The following is a 17,872-nucleotide window of genomic DNA, read 5'->3' on the forward strand; positions in this document are numbered from 1 at the left end:
CACTGTCTTGGGGTGACCATTTATCTGTAGCCTATACCAAAAGATCTGAGAAGCATGCTGTCTATAGCCACAGTCCTGCATCACTGTACTGAATGCCTGTGCAGATGTGCAAAACCTGTAACTCTCTCTCCATTATCTATACGCATTCCCTGCCTTCACCTAAGCAGGGAACATTCTGTCCTCTGTACCATCTTCTGCCTTAGGGATATGTAAGCAAATGTATGCCCTCCTCAAAGCTACATATGCAACTGTTGCTCCCTTGTGCTGTTTTCCCTACGAGAGTTTATCTCCTTTCCCACTGGCTCGGCATGTAACTGTCATGTTCCTATACTTGGTTCCCTGCCACAAGCCTCCCCCCAAACACACACACACACACACACACACACACACACACACACACACACACACACACACACACACACACTGCTGAATGTGAAACTGCCATAGCCTTTTCTTGTGTTCCCTACCAAAGGCTTCATCCACCCAACAGCTAGGCATGTAATTGTCATGCCCTTGTGCTGTGCTCCTTGCCACAGATCCTCAACATGTACAGAGTTGGCAGTGTAACTGTCATGCTCTACTGTTGTGTTCCTTGCCATAGACCCCCCTACATCTGGATATGGAATTGTCATGCCCTTGTGCTGTGTTACCTCACTTATATCTATTGACTTCCCCTGTCCCTGTCACTGCCACCAACAATGGGTATCCATTACAACCAAGAGATACTTTAATAGGCATGTTATTTCCCTTCTGTATGCCTATGTCAAAGTGCAATGTTTCCTTTGGTGAAAATCTGGTTTGTTCATCTTAACACAAGTCTCTAACAATATGGCAACTGCAATTTAAATCATACTAAAACAGGCCCTGTATCACGGTGGTTATGTTAATGGTGGAATTTAGAAATATTGTCTCTGTATCACTACCATTATGCATTGCACTGTTAGACCCAAGCAGCGCTAGCCTGCTCCTTTCTTCTTGTACTGCTACTGAGACAGGTGTACACTGTGCTTATATATAAAGCCCACTAAGCTCAAAGTGCAATGACTCTTTATACGGTATACTTTTCCTAGCACACTATCACTGCTCTACAATGCATGTCATGTGATGTCGTAATGTGTAACTATTCATACACTACCACTCTGCTCCAGGAATAGACCTCTTGAGTTTGCAAGGCGTCTTCAGATGCTGAGTTCAGCAGGACTCCTGCCTGGTGTAAACAGCAAACCAAAATATTCCTAGATTTGTTCAACAGAGACTTTGAGGAGAGCATACTGAGCCATTACAAAAGCTATTTATACAAAATGAAAGCCTAGCACCAGCTTGTCCATGCAGTGATTGATGCTAATACCATCAACCATTCTGATTAGCAATTCACGCATAGTTATAGTGACTTGTTGTGGTGATATATGGAAGAGTGATCAAGTATGTGCTGCATGTAATGTATGTTAATGATTTTTCTTCTTGTTATTATGTGTTTGATTCTTCCCTCCCTTTTCCATAGGCTCAAATGTGTACCAAGTTCTTCCAACATTCATTTAAAAAGATAGAGGTGAATGAAGCAAATGGGGAAGCTTACCTTAGCAAGGCTAGACTCCTTTCCTCCTCTAGTGAGTGTTGGGGTACTCATACAATGCTCAATAGCATATTGCATGGCTGCTCCTATATTTGTAACAAATATGTGTACTAATGCGTTGCATTTATTTCTCTTTTTTCTGTTGTTTTCCCCTCTTGCAGTTATAGGTCCATCTCTGGTAGTGGTGTTAGAGTGGTGGCATCTGGTGTTGTTACCAGTAGTCATCAGGTCTTCCTATGTAGGCTACCTGGAGGGCTCACAGGTAACCTCCATGGCTAGCTCTCAGGAGGGAGGAAAGAGACCCCCCCTTCTTAGAGTAGTGCCAAAGGAGCTCCTTGTAGTCACCCAGCATCAGGTGTAGAAGCCAGTTGCATCTGAGGTGCCAAGGCAGCTGATCACCCACCTTGGGAGCATACAGCATTTCCTGGTATGGCTGGTGGCCATGTGAATGGCACGTTCTAACCATGGGGCCACTAAGGCAGAGCCTCTAGCTCCCATACAGATGTTCCCCCTACTTCAGCTATCATTCCTCATGCCCTTTTTGTAGTCCAACACTCCCTATCATGATCTGTCCACTCTCTGTATGTTTGTGCTCCTCTGTTATTGGCACCACCTCATCCATCCAACTGTGTCATTTTGTGTTTTTGCTTATTGGTCTCTGCTAATTTTTCTTCTAACTCTACCCCCCCCCCCCCCACACACACACACACACACACACGCACACACATATTCACTTCATTATCTTTACCATATACTCTACTCTTTCATATATATAAAAAAGGTAAATGACCAAACAAAAACAATATATAAAAAATATATATATATATATATATATATATATATATATATATATATATATATGTGTGTGTGTGTGTGTGTGTGTCTATAATTGCCCTTTCCCCCACCTTTCATTCTGTATGGTTAACCTTTTGTGTTTTCCTTTGCTTAATATTCTCCATTTTTTACCTTCTCTACCTCCTCCTTCCTTTTTCCCCCATTTATATGATGAGATGCATTACATTTTGTTGTGCTGACCATAGTTTGCCTACTCATGCGATTTGAGTTGCAACTGTGAGGTGCTTCACTGTAAACCTAGGCATACATATCCTTCTGAAAACTTCCTCATTTTTCTTGTTTCATTGATTATGTGAGATATCATAGGGTGGCCCTTCTCAACAGCTTTCTACAACAATTGTCTGTAACATGGTGGAACTGATTTTCTATGCAACCCTTTTGTCAGAATACTGACATTATATTGGTGGTCCCTGTACATGGATTAACAGCTACTCTCCATGTCATACTACAGAATCTGTAATATTTAATGATACACTGTGGCACAGTAAATGTTTCTGAGTGACTCCAAGTGTGCAACTGGCACTGCTTCTGTGAATTACTACTTCATACCTTTACTGAGCGTTTTCTCTGAACTTTCAGTATATGTCATGCACCATAGGGTTGCCACCTATTCAAATGCCCAAAGTGGGACATTTTTGGTACAAACATCAGATTTTGCAGGCCAAAACATACCCACGGCCAGTACAAAGGACAGACCTTCACTTTTTTTCCTAAATAAAAGGTTATTCTTGTAGCATTTTAGTTGATTATTCTGTTTCTTATAACATTTAGGTTTTTCAAAATCAGAATAACTGTTTTATGCAACTATTACAAAAAATATAGGAAATAATGTTCTAAAATCTCTGGACATTTCCCATTTTTACAATTTTTTAGCAGGACATAACTGCCCAAACAGGGACTGTCCCTCGCAAAGTGGGACAGGTGGTAACCCTAATGCAACAAAGTTGTCTTTCTTAACCGTAACCTAGTGTGTAACAGGCTTTGCATTCCTCCAGTGTTTACAAAGGCAGACAGTTCAATAAACCATTGCTTAGCATTCAATAATGCAATATACTTCTTATAAGTGTACATAAGTGTTGTGTTGCATTTATTTTAATTTTGTATTTGCTGCATAGTAAGAACTTGAGACTTCATAATGAGGTGGGGTGGCTATGACAAGACCTTGCTAGGCCAGCAAGGTCCCATCGCTTCCCATTGTACCTCCCTGTTTTTATCATATGGCAAATACTATCAAACAAGTCAACAGACAGAAATGAATGAGAGATGGAATGCACAGGAAATGAACCAGAAGAAGGCAAAGGGAGTGGATAAGCAAGCTACTATAAGCTATTATTTCAATATGTTAGTGTTTGTTTGTGTCTTTCGGCTTTTCCCAGTTAGGGGTTGCCACAGCGGAACTCCGGTACACCAATGACTGGTAGTTGATTTTTACATGCCGAGTTACAAGCCCTGACGCACAACCTTCAACGAAGGTACGCCCATTCACGCATGTCTCCACGCAGAAGACGCTCTAGCTGAGAATCGAACCAGACAGCGTCTTACTGTGAGGCAACAACACTACCGCAACACCACCACCGCAATATTTCAATATGTTAGTGTAATCTGTAAAAATGTTCTATTCACAGAACAGTAACAGGGATCCAAATTAAAAGAAAATAAATATGCCCTTTTATGGTACCGACATAAATATCTACAATCTGAAGTTTGCTGACATAGTTCCTTCTAAACTGCTAATAGATACCACAAGAAAACTGTAGGAGGCATCAGTATCATCACCCCAGTAAGGAGAACCTCAACATTTACCTTCTAAATATATCATATTGCTGGTAAAGAATGACACAATGCAGAGATTAAAATTAATAATTCAGAGAGACACAAGTTCATTCTGCAAATCAGTTTTAGTGAAATAGATTGCATTTCCTGGGAAGCAGCTGATGTCTGAAGTGCACAGCCAAACAACAGAAAAAATTCAGACACTGATATGTTAAGGCGCTGCAGCTTGCCAAAGCTTCATAAAATGTACTACTAATCTGATTTATGATGTCGGAAAAGATGAAAATAAAGTGAGGTCATGTAAATCATCCTGTCAGGCCTGACTGATCCCAGAGAGAGCTGTTATCACTGTTCTGTCTTATTAAAGTTAAAAGCATCTCTTGGCAGAGCTAGAAGCCAGTTGGCTTCAGTGGGGTCTGTTGTATCATGCTGCATCACTGAGACATTCTCACAGGACACGGCAGCAAGTATGTTCTGTATGACATACATCATATGCAATGAAAAGTGTTAGGGATTTAGGGGTAAAATTTATTAGTACTTGTTTTCTACATGCAAAGCAACTCCTAGATTATTCAGTTCATAGGTGAAGAAAATAATGTGCAATTATCTTCAGTATTACGCAGATTTCCCATGAAAAGTAACCATCATTTGTGTGCTCGTTTGCTCAGTTAATAATTTTAAACCTGATGTGAAGGAGTAGCATTTCAAAGCAAGTTTCTAAGTAAGAAACTAAAAAAAGAGACACAAACTTAAACAGCCACTTTTAAACCTAAATGGTCAAGTCTTTCGCATATGAAATCTGAACTGAAAAATAGATGAAAGGAAGCCTATGCAAAGAAGGCAAAGTTGACAATGGAGTACTGGATGGAGGAAAGAGACAGATATGACCTAGCTGTAGATGTTATCAAAGTCTCACAGCACTGTAACCACTAGAGCAAAAGAAACACAATACTGGGGGAATATATGAAAGCACTGAACAAAAGAGGACATCATTCACTAGCAGGGCACATGCAGGTACTAGTTCTGTAAATGTTAAAAAAAAATGAACAAGCACAGGAATCTATCTCGTTCCAACCTCACTACCACAAGTGTTGAGGAAAAAATTAAAAAAAAAAACAGAGAAACTAGTGATCGTAAAACTTTGTTGATGAGCTCAGTCACAATAATTCCCAAAAATCATAAAAAACAGGTAGTGTTTCAAAGCAACAAGCCTTTATTCATCACAGACAAGCCGTCCTCAGTAACTAAAAAAGGAAATATTCTACAATGCTAAACATATCAGCTTTTATATACTTAGAAGTAGGTGTGGAAAATATATGCATTGTTTAAGTTTAAACCAGCCTATTAAAGGCAAATAACATGAACAGGGTCATAAAAAGTGCATTTTAGAACGGCAAGTACCCACCCCCACACACTATTACTGATTAGGTCAAACTAAATAGCAGTTAAGGAAAACTCTACCTATCAATTTGAAACCCACATTCTCAAGTCAGGTATTAAGAAAAGCATGGTATTTACATAAAAAGACTGACTTTTAACTAAAATTGCTTTTGTCTAACTAATGCAAAAAAAGTCTTCATCAGGTCTGTGACAAGAACTAAAATCATATACATAGGTACATAAGTAAAAAGAGTTAACTAGATTGATACGAAAAACACACAGCTATCAAACCATAAACATATAACTAGAACATTATAAATATAAATCTATATCTGACTAATCATATCTAATATGTATGTGTATATAAAACTAAGTTATTTATAGCTCAGAAAAAAATATTTTATTTACAGCTCAGAAAAAAATGTCAGTGCTTTGCAGTTAAAAAAAACTGTCATAACAGTTTTCATGTTTACAGTCCCAAAACATGTTTACTCAATGAAAACCAGTAGAAAAACCACACAAAATAGTGGATGAAGTAAACTAGTAATTTATAAAAGTGTGCAGGTGCATGCACCAGTATGCTAAACAGGGAAATTATACCAATACTTCATGGTAATACTTCATGCACTTTAATAGTGGTATGAAAACATGTGTGTTTTGAATTTACAATTTAAATCTCTGGTGTAATACAAGAGTGTACTAAATCTAATCAAAGCAGAATTGAGGTTAAAGTAACTAAACATATATACATTTATACACATACTATACCTCATTTTTTTATTTTTAGTACATAAAAATATTTCCTCAGAAATTCCATAGAAAAACCTTTACAGATCGTGTGGTAACTTACGTACATCCAACACATTCTTAATAGAGCAATAATAGTTAAGTCCTGGTTTACTGAATGCATTTAATTTCAGCTGCCAGCATAATTCTTTTTTCCCCAAAACACCGCTGATGTCCTCTTCAAGCTAATCCATCTCCACAAAGCCCAGAATGATAAATTTAAAACCAGACAGTCTGGGGTGTTCTAATAAGTGTTTGGATCAAGCATTCTTCTGGCATTTACATCTGATGTCAGAAATATGACCTGAGATCCTCCTTTTCAGTTTATTCCTAGTCTTACCCACATAAAATGCCTTCGTTGAAGGTTGAATGTCGAGCTGGCACCTCGGCATTTGTGAAAATCTACTGCCAATCATTAGCGGACCGGAAGTTCCGCTGTGGTGACCCCCTAACTGGGAAAAGCCAAAAGACAAACAACAACAACCTACATAAAATGCAGGGCAGTCATTACACATGGCCCTATATACAACTTTTTCAGTATTACAGTTACCACCTGCTGAAGTTTTCACCATCTTTTTAAGATAAGGGCACTAAAATGAGTCACACCCCATTAAGTACTCACAGCAAGTGCAGTTAGGTGGCCCACAGATTGTAGTGCTTATGTCATCCTGGTGTTTCATATTTTCTTTTTCCTTTCTACTTCCACATAGCTATGTATGCTTCTGCACTTTTTATACACAAAAGTACGGTGTTCTCCTAAAACTCTTACAAGCCGCTGATTGTCAGTGAGGATGGCCCAGTTCTCCTTAATAATGGCTTTAATTGTATTGAAATCTCAGGTGTTAAGTTAGAATGTCCTTACTTTTCTCTTCTTTTGGTCCTACAGAAGGCCTATAAGTTTCCAGTTCCTTACTCACTACTTAAGAAAATGTCAGGATTAAAGGACATAATGCAACAAGGAATGGCCATAAACAACTGTGCACCAATAACACACATCCAAGAATGATCAATTCAGAAATTAAGTCTATGATTTCTCACAGGCCAAGGAAAATGCAGTTATAATACAGCAATGAATTCTTCAGAGAAAGGAACAACATACAATGTAGGGAAAATGTATTTATTTATCTTTTATAACTAATTACATCCAACCACATGCAGCTATTTTCAGAGGAGACATGAGCATTACAATGTTTGCATTTTACACAAGAAACTACATCTTACATGTAATACCTATTACATGTAGCACTATGTAATGATTCCAAATAATGCTTGAAAGAAATTAGTGAGTTTTGTTAGACTATGAGGTAACTTACCAATGAATCATATGGAATAATTTCTTAATAAGAATTGCAAACTAGACTGATGTAAATTATCAGTTCACACAATCCCAATCCAACAAATATCACAGACCTACTACTAGTGACTTAAACCGATATAACATTAGTCAGAGAAGAGAGGCATGTTATATACAGATAGGTTATACCTATAATGCATAAAGCAGGTGCCCAAGATAGCTAAGAATAAGAAAATGTAAAGTTGGAGTAATCTAATACAGAAAGTCTGTAGAGTATTTATTTTATTTTTATTTATTACCCTTTGTTTACCAGGAAAGTTCGACTGAGCACAGCCCTTTTTCAGTGGAGGCCCAGGAAGAAAAGCTCCTTTATACACACATCATGGACATCATTTGCATTGTCTCATCATGCTCTGTCAATTTCATTCATGAACAGTTTCATTATTCAGACATCCTTGACATCAGTTACATCATTTACAAACAGTTTCGATTAAAAATAAGTTACATGGATTGTAAATGATTTTTTTTAAATACAATGATGTAAATTCAATGCAATATCATGGCCGCGGTGGTGCAGCGGTTAAAGTTGTTTCCTCACAGCAAGAGGTTCTCCGGTTAGATTCTCGGCTGAAGCGCCCTCTGTGCGGAGTCTCCTCCCCGCGGTCGAGTGAATTTAAAGGCATGCAGGTAAGTGCGAGCGTGTGTGGGTGTGCTTTCTTTGAAGGTTGGGCGCTGGGCTGGCAACTTGACATGGTAAAAATTCACTGCCAATCATTAGCGGACCAGAGTTCCGCTGTGTTGACCCCTAACTGGGAAAAGCTGAAAGACATTCAATGCAGTATCATCACAATGCATAGATTGTATGGTGTTTAAAATCTAAGGCATAGGAAGGTAATATAAAGAGTTAGAGCATCCGCAGAAAAGGAGGAGGAGAGGAGGCACAAGGAAGATAAATGAGATGAGATGATGAGGAGAGTATAGTTGTGAAAGAATGATGGCACAAATTCATATAGATATATCAGTACAAGTTTAACCATATGTGGTGCAGGTCCAGAGCCATTTATCTATCAGGTGTTTCTTCAGCTGGCATTTAAAGTATTTCAGGCTGAAGCCTGTTCTTAACTGGAGTGTGATGGTATTCCAGCTGTAAGCAATGCAGTGAGAATACAGGGAGTATCCTGCACTGTTGCTAGGTTTAGTTATAGAGAGTAATGATTTGTCAGTGGAGCACAGAGGTCTCTTTAATAGTGTAAAGATGAATGATGGAGTGAAACACAGGAATTTGTCAGAGCTGTGCAGTAGTCTGAATGTTGCAATTTACTGAGTATACAATAAGACAAGTATTTAGTTTGAGACAGTTTAGTTGTTTTAGAGAGAGTTAGTGATGTGATCTATATTGTTGGTTGGTTGCAAATTTGGCTACTTTACTGTAGCAGTGTTCTAGTTTGGCTGATAGAGAATAGTTGAGATTGGTTAGGACAGGAGGGGTATATGATAGGGTGGGGAGTAGAAAAAAGAAGTGACTTATCTTTTGTCTAGCAGAGTCAGTAAAGTAGTGTTTTACTCTGCAGAGGCAGCCTACCTTTTGGTGTGCCTTTTTTATGGCTTTGCCAGAGGTGGATATCAAATTTCCGATGGTCGTCTACAATAACATCTAGTAGTTCAATGTGGGATACCAGGTCTATATTGGTCTTGCTGGGTGAAAGCATATTATAGGTAGTTTTAGGGAGGAGAGCGAGAATCGGGGGTGAACAGTAGTGGTTTGTTTTTTTTTTTGGAAAAGTTGAGTTGTCGAGTCAAGCTTCCATACAAGAGGAGGGTTTCTGGATGAGTGTTTGAAACAGAGGTAGTGTCCTTGCAGCGCATATTATAGAAGTCATTGGCATGTTGTACTATGGTGGTCTCTTGGTTGTTGATAAATAGGTTAAACAGTAGCGGTCCCAGGATGGAGCCTTGTGGGACTTCAAGTGGTACAAGCAGTGAAGAAGAGAATAATGTTTATAAGGTGGGTGGTACAATGACACGGTTGCCTCATAGTGCTTGGATATCTAATTCATTTCTCAGTTGAGGTGCCTTATGTGTTGAATCTGTATGTCCTTCCTGTGTCTATGTGGGTTTTTGTCTGAGTACTCCTGTTTCCACCTCCTCCATAACAAAGATATGCCACCGACAACCCTTCTAACTTTATACAGGTGTGCATGAAATATGTGTCCTAAAAAAACTGTCTTACTACCCAGCGTCTGTTTCCATGTCTTTTGCCCACTGAGTGCTGAAATAGGCTAGAGCTTCCCACTGACCCTGTTATGGACTCAATAGGTAAATAATAGAATGAAAGAACAAATGAATGAATGAATGAATTAATTAATTTAGTGTGTATAAGCTTGCAAGGATGATTTAATGATGTCAGTGTAGATGAATGATGATTAGGAGAAATAGGAGGGATTTACAGACAGAAGGATAAGTCCTACAAATGGAATAAATGTGTCCTGTGTTACAGCAAGCAACCAATTATTTCTTGCACATAAAATTATTTATTTATTTTTATTTACATTTATTTTACATTTGTTGACCGGGCTAGTCCCGGGAGGGAAAATTGGGAGCATTCTTCAGACAATTTTATGATGGCTTTTCCTCACTGCACTAAATGTGAAGGGAAAGAAGCTTTGAAGGAGAAGACGTGTTGGCAGTGAATCAAACAAGGAAGGGAATTCCACATTTAAGTGATGCAGGCAGGGTAAAAGGCATCACCATGCCTCATGTACATCCAGGTGGTTTGTAGCTAGAATCCAGTGGAAGACCACAAGTATCTAAAGAGGGCTAAAGCAGTTTGAAGTGTTGTTCAGATCAATCCATGGGTTTTTGTATACAGCCTGATAGGAAATGTTTTGAAAGGAAGTTCAGCCATTCAGTGCTGCATTCTACACAACAGGGTGGTGAGCACCAGTCCTATCCATTATAGCGACCACAGAAAGGGCCTAGTGGTTACATGGTAGTAGGCATGGGGGTTGGAATAGACACCAGTACTGAGAAAAAGTAGCAACAAAAAATTATAAGAACTTTAACATTTAGGGCTAAACAAAAGGAAATAATCCTAGTGATATACTCAAACGCCAAGCTTCTAGTCACATTTTTAAATCTGTAAAATTAAGTCAGCCTGGCATTAATCAGTTTGTGCAGTCTGCTGTGAATCACTGTGACACAGGGCTAACTGAAGAAAGACAATATAATACAATTAATAAGAATAAAGCTAAGAAAGCAGTACTGTATGAATGGTTTCACTGCAGTAAAGCAAGACATAATGTAGTACACCTGGCATCACTGAAAGTAAAGGAAGGCAGTACATTGAGACACAATGCATGTGGTACCACTGTAGCAGCAGAAGGCAGTGCACTGGTTGAAGGCAATGGCGTCACATGCAGTATAATATGGAGGGAGAAGTGCATTAGTTGAAGGCAGAATAGTGACATACAGTGTAGTGTAGCTGGTATCATTACAGCAAAGAAAGCAGTGCAGTGCAAGTGGTTTCTCTGCAGTACTCGAAAACCATGTGAAAACCATTGGTGGATGGCACTGAAGTGAGAAGCTACAACATAGCTGGTACTACTGTAGTAGCCAAAGCCACTACAGTGACATACAGTGTACTGCCACTGAATTTGCAGCAGTAGTGGAAGCCAACGTAATGACATAAAGCATAATAATGCCAGCTCTGTGGTACAGAGGGATAAAGCCCTGACTGCACCCTAAAAGACCCATGTTCAACTAGTGGCACAGGTGTTGGAGGGACCAGAAGAGGGTGACTGGGAGTGAGCAGCCTACACTGGCTCTCTCATCATGTGCTTAGGGAGGCAGCTTGGTTTGCTGCACTGCAGACACAGCATAAAAAGCTTAATATTCCCTTGCTGTAAGTGGTATTCCACAAGGTTATCAGTTTGCACATGACCAAAAGCATGTATGCACCTCCAGAGGCAACTGTAATTGGATATTGGACAGTGTGCAGGATTTGTAGGCTGGCCTGCACCTTAGGCTTAAACTCTTGCCTCCATTGGGGAACAAACAGGCCAGAGGGCTCTCACTCCAGTGAAAAAAATTAATGGGTCAACTGATTTTGTGCACCACAAAAAAGTAGGCACTCTAATGCAGGTATATTTGCAACAGTGGAAAGTAGTGCAATAGTACAAAATGTTATGGAGGAATGAACATATCACAGTGCAGTGCTTCAGACGGAGAGGATTCTTACTGAAATGTGGGGACTCACAATGCTTCATCAACAGTGAAACATAAAAATAATATGTTCTTTTTTCGGCTTTTCCCGGTTAGGGGTCGCTACAGCAGAACTCTGGTCTGCTAATGATTGGCAGTAGATTTTTACAGTGCCGAGGTGCCAGCTCGACGCCTAACCTTCAACGAAGGCACTCCCATTCATGCATGTCTTTCGAACGCCACTCGACCGTGGGGAGGACATGCAGACTCCACACAGAAGGCGCTCCAGCCAAGAATCGAACGGGAGAACCTTTTGCTGTGAGGCGACAACGCTACCGCTGCACCACTGCGGCACAAAACATAAAAATAATATACCATACAAAAAAGCTACTATTGTGGAGTGGAACGTCATGAAACAGAGTAGCACAGCAGTGATGTGACCTTCACTTCAAGGTAGTGAGAGGCAAGGAAAACATAAGACAGACTACTGGAATGTTACAAAGTACTGTAATGAATAATTCTGCACATAATACTGCACAGACCAGTGACACATTCAGATCCCAGCACAAAACCTACTGCAAGGAAAGTCATTTAGGAGGTCACCTAACCTTGGTGCTGTCAAACAAATATTACATATATATTGATAAAGAAGAATACAGTATAGAATGCAGAGTTCTTGACTTGCCATCAAAGAATGATACAGATTATGGAGATATGTAATGAAGGTGGTCAAATTATATTACAGTTGAAATTCAGGAGTTCAATTGTAATATAAATCAGTATTTTCTCCTTTCTCTATGATTGTACAACCCTGGTGTTAGTTTATTTTAGTTTTGGAGGTGTGATGGATAAAAGTAAAACCAAAGTCTATTATTTTTTTATGATCGCAAATGTAACACATTTATTTACATTTGATATCAATGGGTTTAGAATTTTTTGTTTGACTCTATGACTGTAATAGCCAAAGAAGTTGTTTGACACATTTTCCATTAATCAATGTTCATCAGCAATTATTTAGAATACACTAATTTATATATCTACTCAGACACAAACACAGACACAAACACAGACACACACGCACACACACACACATATACACACACACACACACACACACACACACACACACACACACACACACACACACACACACACACACACACACACACACACACACACACACACACACACACACAGTATTAGCTTCCTTTCTGTCAGCTGCCTGCAGGGAGGGATGAAGAAAGATGGAGTGGGGATCTCCATGGAGCCAGTAAAATGATTTGATCAGTAATGCAAGTATCTTGCCTACAAGTTAATGAATATGCTGATCAGCTCCCCCAATCTAGAATGAGTAGCCCATAGGGCGCTCACCCAATTCAGAGGTGTCTGGCTCTTGCCCTTGCAAAAGAATGAGCCCTAAGAGCACAAATAATGAAGTCATTAGACAAGTCCTGTAGAGGGCACAGAAAGAAAATGCTTCAGATCTTAGTATAATCATAAGAAAAAAGACTAGAACAGTATTGGTCACTTATTAAAAGATCTGTAATCAGAAGTCATTCTAACATCTTCCTTCCATGCATTTATTCATGCTATAGTACAAAATAGTCACAATATCATTTTAAGACATTGACATAGTAGAGCAGGTTCTAATTCCAGTATACATCATTAACAATTTTGCCTGGGAATAATGTGTAGCCATTCAGAATAACTAAATTCTGGTGGAAAAGGATATAGATTATTATCATAGAAAGGCCCTCATACTTCAAGCCATTTTCTTTTTCTTTGTCTTGATAAAAGTCCTAGTGAAAAGGCCAAGCATTGCAGAAAAATCTTCCCTTTCCCAATTTATTCTGAAAGATTCCTAAGCATTCCTAGACCAGCTGACAGTTGGTCTTCAATCTGTGGCTCATGACAGGCATTTCTAGATTTAAACTGAAGAAAGCAACATCTTCTCCAGTTCTGTAGAAGGAAAAATATTCCTCAAGAGTGAAACTTAATGTAATAACAAAAGAAATGTTAATATGATTTTTCTTTTTTATTACTGTATCTGCACCTATGCCCCTTTTTTAATGTCATGTTTAATAAAGATGTTTAAAGAAAGGTGAAGCTTAATGTGACATCAGCAGATCATAACACAGGCGTACATGTTCTGACAGCTACGTTTTAATCAAACGTTTCCACAATCTAAAATACTGCATTGTTCTTTTTTTCTGGCTTGATTGTAAGCAGCACAGCGGTTAGATGCTTTTACCCTAAAGTCATTTGTTATTTTCTATCCATAAGGTCTTTCTTCATACCTTTTAACTCTGAAACACCCAAAAGTCCCACCTCTTAAAGGCCACCCTTTCCAAACATCAGAACTTTATGACTTCCTCTGTCAGTCCAGGTGATCTGGCTGCATATAGATTATAACACAGAACAAAGTCAAGAGATACCATAGGTGAATCTGTCATCAGCTGTGTTCTGGATAATGATTTTTCATTTTATTTGGCAAACAGGTGATACACAATGACAGCAACAAGCTGTGAGGGTTTCCATATGCTTTGGTCACATCTGCTTTTATCCTACTGAGTTAAGATAATGAAGCAACATTTTTCTTCTCCATAGAAAGGAAGCTAAAGCTGGTTTCAAACTTCAGCTCCAAAGAAGAGCTGCTTTCTGAGACTCATGATTCTCTTCTGTAGCAGCCTTGTTATAACGATCAATGAATTCTGAAGTAGGGAGCTTTGAGTGAAATGAAAAATGTTTCAATGAAAGAGTGGAACAGTGTAACCTTATGTAGGAGAATGTACAGTTTCTGACCACTTATCTGTGTGTGTGTGTGTGTGTGTGTGTGTGTGTGTGTGTGTGTGTGTGTGTGTGCGTGCATGCGTGCATGCGTGCGTGTGTGTGTATCGGAGGAGGTCATCTACATACAGATTAACCGACGTGTGCACTGGAAAATAAATGACAGTACGAAAGGAACTGTAGTGGATTATAACAAGGCCTTCAGAAATAGAACTGGCACAGAATTACTGGCTAAGTAATCCAAGTCATTTTCTGCCAACAAACTCTATGCTTGTACATTAAATTATTCAACAAAGAATGTTTGTTTCTCCAAAGCCTGTCCACCTTTAAATCCCCTTCTTGTGCTTCATAGTTGGCCCTATTTTAATGCATAATCATACTGCAGCAATGATAATAGATATTTTTAGTTTAGTGTTCTTTTTGTACGTTTTAAACATTTTTTCTGCTACTGCTTTAGAAATGTAAGCATCTGCTTCAGTCAACTATATCACTTTGTTAAGAAACACAGCACTGCGATATGTACATCCATTAAAGTCCAAATAATTCTTGTCAACTTCCCTTCTGCAGACTCACTGACAGGAGTACTTAGTGTGTCAACATTGATTTCAGCTTCATATACCTTGACCACGAGCATTCAAATAGTAAAGTGTACTCCGAGCAAATGGCATTCAAGACAGCAGTACTAAAAATGCAGCCACAATCAAACATTCAATTACTGTTTAAATGAGTGTGTTTCATAAAATTAACTATTGACCAAATGGTATGATTTGGAATGTACTCTCCTTAACAAATAGACCAATCAATAAATGCTATTTACATTTTCTTAACATGCTTTACCCCTGTCACTTGTTGTTAATATAATATGATATATGGATGTATTGCTAGAGTGACAGCTAACCTGTATCCTCTGGAGGCTTTTGATCATTTTACATAAATGGCTTAGAATCCAGTACACAATGAACATTTGTGAAGATATCCTGAAGAACAAACAGTTAAGCCATATTATAATGTAAAATGATGTGCAGAAAAATATATGTTTTAACAGATGCATTTGAGTAGTTAGCATTATTTGTGGGAACAAAGGATGCCATTTTTGTCTGCTTGTTGTTGACTAGAATGATGTACTATTCACCTAGAAGCATTTTTACATATGTCTTTCAGATTTCATTATACTCAAAAGAAGTTTAGCATAGAACTGGCAGTGATTTATGAAGACATCACAGGAATAGTATGGCAGTGGTAAATGATATAATGCATGCATCTTTTTTAATTAGGCTGGTAAACTGCCCCTGTGGCATAGACCATAGAACATATTTCACAATGTTTTTAATCTCATTATTCATCTAGGAGTCTGTATCCACAGAAAAATAAACAACTTTATATGCCCTATTACCTGTCAAATAATCAACAAAAGACTTGAAATTTTGTGGGTCTACTTTATTCCCGCGAAAGCCAAATTGGTCGAATACAATTCGCGCGACACATAAAGAGCAAAACGCGAGTACGTCGAATGCACTAAACCACGAAAGTGGAAATATCGAATTTGCATTGTTGGCCCATCTGCGGAATAGCTCTGTAAGGTAAGTCTGCGATAGTTACGGACCTTAGGGTTAGGGTGCGGGTTAAGGTAAGTGCATAGATAGGTAATGTATGTAAGGTTTAGTGTAGGGTTTTGTTAAGTGTATGTGTGTGGAATATTTAGTTTGTTTGGGTATAGCTCAATAGGGTAAGTGTGCGGTAGCTACGGACCTTAGGGTTAGGGAGGGGTTAAGGACAGTGCATAGATGGTTGTGTATGTAGGGTTTAGTTTAGGGTTAGAAGTAGGGTTTTGGTGCTTTACTTTAGGGTTAGAAGTAGGGTTTTGGTTAGTGTGTGTATGTGTTGTTTTTTACAGTGTTTCGGTAGGAAGTATGTTGCGGGCGGTGGGGTTAGCCAACTATGGGAAATCGAGATTTCGAATTTTGCGGTTTAGTGAGTTCGACGTATTCGCGTTTCGCTCATTATGGTTTGCGCAAATTGTATTCAACTGATTCGGCTTTCGCGAGAATAAAGTAGACCCAAATTTTGTAACTATGTTGCTAGTCTAACAGTTCATAGAAGTGATTGCACTGTACAACCTCTTATACAACAAAAATTCCATTTAAACTTCAATAAATTCATCTATTTCTGCCATTGTTATTCTTCCTTGTGGTATATGGACTAGTTCAAAAAATGAGTCCCAAGGTATTTTCCTAAACCTTTGTTTCTAACAAATTTATAAACACAATAACATTACAAAAAGGCCTACATCCAACAGTTTATAATTTTAATATTTCCAATTTTTCTTCATAAACCAGCTATCTCCTTAAGAAAGTAACTTTGGATCCTATTCAATTTCCAAATATCAGTCAGACTACAGACAGAAAAATGATCCATGGTCAATATGTGGTCTGACGTCTACATGTCTTGATGAAATGGTGCAGATGATGTCATATCACCAAGTTATATCTGGCATTAATATGAAACTATCCACTAAATAGTACTAGGTCTTTATCATGGTCATCCTCTTGAGTAACCACAAATTCACCCATGGTTTAGCACCCATGTTCCTCATGTAAATGTCCCAATGTATCCTTGTCCTGCCCATCTCTGGGTTATTTGTATGCAAAACACAGGGGCTAAAAAGTACAACAGGAATGTAAGGCTCGGCTTCTTAAGATCTTCACAGATCAATGGTATTATAAGTACTTATGAACCTATGAACTTATCAGATTTCGCTGTTGACCAAATACTGAAATTTTTTTGAATTGAAAGCAATATTATTCTTTACTGTCCACTGAAAGAAACCAAATAAACCTACAAATTTGTTATCCATTTTTCAGGCTTAATACCATTAAACATATTTTAATGAAGTAATTAATTTATTTATTTATACAATGTATTAACTAGGGCAGAGAACTGATCCCATTGCACCAATTTCAGTCTCAGCCCAGAATGCGAATACACATCACGTGGAAAAAGTAAAAATAATTTATAAAAAAAGGGCCACTAAAAACAAAGGAATAGTTGATATTGACTTAAGAAGGTAGTCAACAGAAACCACTATATACAATATTTACATCATTTAGAGTAGCAACATGTTAGGAATTAGAAAAGTGATGTTATGGTGAAAATGATAGGCAATATGTGTAGGAGATTAGGTTATGTGATCTGAAGGAGAGCATTTGCAAGCAGCTTGTGCTGTG

General features: G+C 38.5%; 1 protein-coding gene across 1 annotated transcript in view; it reads right to left on the minus strand.

The window, feature by feature from the left end:
- LOC122804269 (aarF domain-containing protein kinase 1-like) overlaps positions 1-17,872 on the minus strand; it is a 1,777,942-nt gene that overhangs the window by 1,179,770 nt on the left and 580,300 nt on the right. The window lies entirely within an intron of this gene.

Source organism: Protopterus annectens, chromosome 6.part0 (assembly GCF_019279795.1).
Source record: "Protopterus annectens isolate FY-2018-M chromosome 6.part0, PAN1.0, whole genome shotgun sequence".
NCBI lineage: Eukaryota > Metazoa > Chordata > Ceratodontiformes > Protopteridae > Protopterus > Protopterus annectens.